At 55.7% G+C, this 4029-nt stretch overlaps 1 pseudogene; it reads left to right on the forward strand.

Moving 5' to 3' along the window:
- Window positions 1-3383: 3383 nt before the first annotated feature.
- Window positions 3384-3621, forward strand: LOC139226028 (U2 spliceosomal RNA; annotated as a pseudogene).
- Window positions 3622-4029: the final 408 nt, after the last annotated feature.

Consider the following 4029-nt stretch of genomic DNA (forward strand, 5'->3'; position numbering starts at 1 on the left):
ATAGAGAGATCAGAAGAGTGGGGGGAAAGGAGATGGGGGGGGGAAAGGAGATGGGGGGGGGAAAAGGAGATGGGGGGGGAAAGGAGATGGGGGGGGGAAAGGAGATGGGGGGGGAAAGGAGATGGGGGGGGAAAGGAGATGGGGGGGGAAAGGAGATGGGGGGGGAAAGGAGATGGGGGGGAAAGGAGATGGGGGGGGGAAAGGAGATGGGGGGGGGAAAGGAGATGGGGGGGGAAAGGAGATGGGGGGGGGAAAGGAGATGGGGGGGGAAAGGAGATGGGGGGAAAGGAGATGGGGGGGGAAAGGAGATGGGGGGGGAAAGGAGATGGGGGGGGGAAAGGAGATGGGGGGGGAAAGGAGATGGGGGGGGAAAGGAGATGGGGGGGGGAAAGGAGATGGGGGGGGGAAAGGAGATGGGGGGGGAAAGGAGATGGGGGGGGGAAAGGAGATGGGGGGGGGAAAGGAGATGGGGGGGGGAAAGGAGATGGGGGGGGGAAAGGAGATGGGGGGGGGAAAGGAGATGGGGGGGGAAAGGAGATGGGGGGGGGAAAGGAGATGGGGGGGGGAAAGGAGATGGGGGGGGGAAAGGAGATGGGGGGGGGAAAGGAGAGGGGGAAAGGAGATGGGGGGGAAAGGAGATGGGGGGGGGAAAGGAGATGGGGGGGGGAAAGGAGATGGGGGGGGGAAAGGAGATGGGGGGAAAGGAGATGGGGGGGGAAGGAGATGGGGGGGGGAAAGGAGATGGGGGGGGAGAAAGGAGATGGGGGGGGAAAGGAGATGGGGGGGAGAAAGGAGATGGGGGGGAGAAAGGAGATGGGGGGGAGAAAGGAGATGGGGGGGGAGAAAGGAGATGGGGGGGGAAAGGAGATGGGGGGGGAAAGGAGATGGGGGGGGGGAAAGGAGATGGGGGGGAAAAGGAGATGGGGGGAAAGGAGATGGGGGGGGGAAAGGAGATGGGGGGGAAAGGAGATGGGGGGGGAAAGGAGATGGGGGGGGGAAAGGAGATGGGGGGGGAAAGGAGATGGGGGGGGGAAAGGAGATGGGGGGGGGGAAAGGAGATGGGGGGGGAAAGGAGATGGGGGGGGGGAAGAGGGAGGCTGAACGGGCCGGACCCGAGACTTCGGGCAGGGCCGACCCCCAGCACCAGATTTACAGGTAGGTGGCGTTGGGTCGGGAGGAACGCGGGACGGAGTTGGTGGGAGGGAGGTCGGTTCGGTTCGGGTCGGGGGGAGGGAGGTCAGGTCGGATCCAGTCGGGGGGCAGGGGGAAGTGGGAGTCGGGTCCGGTGGGGGGGGCGGAGCGGGAATCGGGTCGGTGTCGGGTCCGGTCCGGAGGGAAGCGGGAGTTGGGTCAGGTCCAGTCCGGGGTGTCGGGTCCGGTCCGGTCCAGGTGCGGGGCAGGGAGAGCGGGAGTTGGTCCAGAGGCGGGAAGCGGGAGTCGAGTCGGGTCGGGAGGAAGCAGGAGCCGGGCGTGGGAGTAGCCTTATTCACGCAGCCCCAGTGAGGCCATTCGGCCAGTGCTAGGGGCTGCGTGCTTCGGGCCCCTCCCACACCGTTTTGGGCACCTGGGGCTACTGCACATGCGCGCCCACTGTAGCGTGCATGTGCAGAGGTCCCGGCACTGTTTTCAGCGCAGGGACCTGGCTCCGCCCCCTACAGCTCCTGCTGCGCTACGCCGAGGGCCAGAGGACCTGCAGGGAGCTGGAGAATCTGGAAGTTTTTTTTAGGCGCACTTTGCGGCGCGAAAAACGGGCGTCCAGGTCGGGACTGCGCCGTTCTAGGCGCGGCTCGAAACATGGCCCCACAGTCTCTCCCTCGCATCCTCTCACCCACATTAGTTCTCCCTCGCATCCTCTCACCCACATTAGCAGTCCCACCCTCCCTCACACCCACTCTCGCTCCTTCCCCCACACCCCGCGCTCCCTCCCTCACACCCCGCGCTCCCTCCCTCACACACACCCCGCGCTCGTGCTCCCACAAACACAGTAAATATCTCCCCCATTGATCTAAAAAAAAAATATTCCCAACTACATCAAGACACTGAGTTACACATCAAACAAGTAAGATTGCCCTGACCAATGAGGATTTTATGGACATTTTTTAAAATAAAAGACATCTCAAACCAAGGCCCCATCTGCCCCCTCGAATGGACGTAAACGATCCCACAGCCACTATTCGAAGAGCAGGGGAGTTCTCCCAAAGTGCTGGCCCAATATTTATTCCCCAACCAACACCTGGTCAATATCACATTGCTGTGTGTGGGAGCTTGCTGTGTTGCACTTTCTGCATTTCGACAGGGACTAACTTAAGAACTTCATTGGCTGTAAAGCTCTTTGGGGCGTCCAGAGGTTGTGAAAGGCGCTATATAAATGCAGGGTCTTTCATTGTTCCTTCCATATACATCTCATTAACATCTCACTAATGCTGCCAGCACTACAGGGAGGGCCGGAGGTTGTGCATCGCAGTGGCCAGGACAGTCGCCCCATGGCCTTCGTACCCTGGAACGCATGAAAAGTTCAGCAACTATGGGAGCGGCTGTGATCACCTCTTCCCTCCATGCCACGCCCCTCCCTTCCCTCCCTCCCTCCCCCCGCACCCCCACCTCCCCCCAAGCCCATGCTGACACACAAAACATGGGATGATTACTAGAGAGCAGCCAGCACCCACGAGAACAGTGCCTCAGCAAAAGGCAACGCCTTCAGGTCAACACGATGACTGTGCCGGATACAAGAAACATTACAAGATCTATAAATGGAACACAATTGCACGTCGCCCTATCTCAGCGATCTCCTGCTGCCACATGTCGCTGTGTGCACCCTCTGCTCCACACCATCACCAAACCCCTGCCTTGACCATCAATCATCCTGCTCTTGCCCTCAAATCCTCTGTCTCAGTATCTCCCTCCCTGCTTTCTTCCACCATATCCGTGCCTCTACATTCCTCTCACCTTGCTCATCAATTATATTCCATTCCCTACTTATTGTAAAGTAATTGTACTTGCAAGTTGTATTGTATTTACAGTATATTTCCACTCATCATAATCTACAGCATTGCATTTTAATTTTTTCTGGTGAATTCATCCGGTAAGTTACTTGTAATAAGGATGTAGTTCTATATTATAACCTTTGAATCAAACACAAATAATTTAGACTTGAGGCTTCATTTCTGTCTAATTGGCATCTGGTCAATTAACAGACATGCACAATGCAAGACAACTAAATGAAAAGACACACACGCCATTGGGTTTATCAGACAGCTGTGCCAGAATCGGTTTCAAACCGGTGAAGGATATGCAGATTACTGCTGCACCACACCGATTTTTGGATACTAAGGGAATCAAGGGATATGGGGATCAGGTGGGAAAGTGAAATTGAGGTAGAAGCTATCGCTTCTCGGCCTTTTGGCTAAGATCATGCGTAACTGACCTGACAGGGGAGTAACCATGACCCCAAAGTGGTTCTCCCTGGATCAGGAAGGTGGTTCTCCTATGCTTTTTGGAAATAGGAGATGGGTGGGGTGGATTGATCCATCCACCTCCACAGAGGTGTGTGGGGGGCCTGACCCATCCACCTCCATGGCATGAACCTGGTATTGCAGTACTTCCAGGAACGGTGCAGTGGCTCTCGGCCTTTTGGCTAAGAGCATTGGCGCAGATGTGTGCAAGGTGACCTCTGGCGTTTGTGATTTGACAAAGAATTGGAAAGATTGGCTAGGAATAAAATAAAATAAAAAATAAAAATCAGCCATGATCTCATTGAATGACGGAGCAGGCTCGAGGGGCCGAATCCTGCTATTTCTTATGTTCCTATAATTATAACAAGACTTAGAAAATTTGGAACAATTTTTTTTGAAAGGATTCCAAAGAAGGAAAAAGTCAGTGCGCAGGGAAAGGAGAGATTGAGTGGATTGGGCCTGTACTCTCTGGAGTTTAGATGAGAGGTGATCTCATTGAAATATAAGAGAGATTCTGAGAGGGCTTGGAAAGGTAGATGCTGAGAGGTTGTTTCCCCAGGCTGGGGAATCTAGAACC

The sequence above is a fragment of the Pristiophorus japonicus genome, chromosome 15, assembly GCF_044704955.1.
Source record: "Pristiophorus japonicus isolate sPriJap1 chromosome 15, sPriJap1.hap1, whole genome shotgun sequence".
Lineage (NCBI taxonomy): Eukaryota > Metazoa > Chordata > Chondrichthyes > Pristiophoridae > Pristiophorus > Pristiophorus japonicus.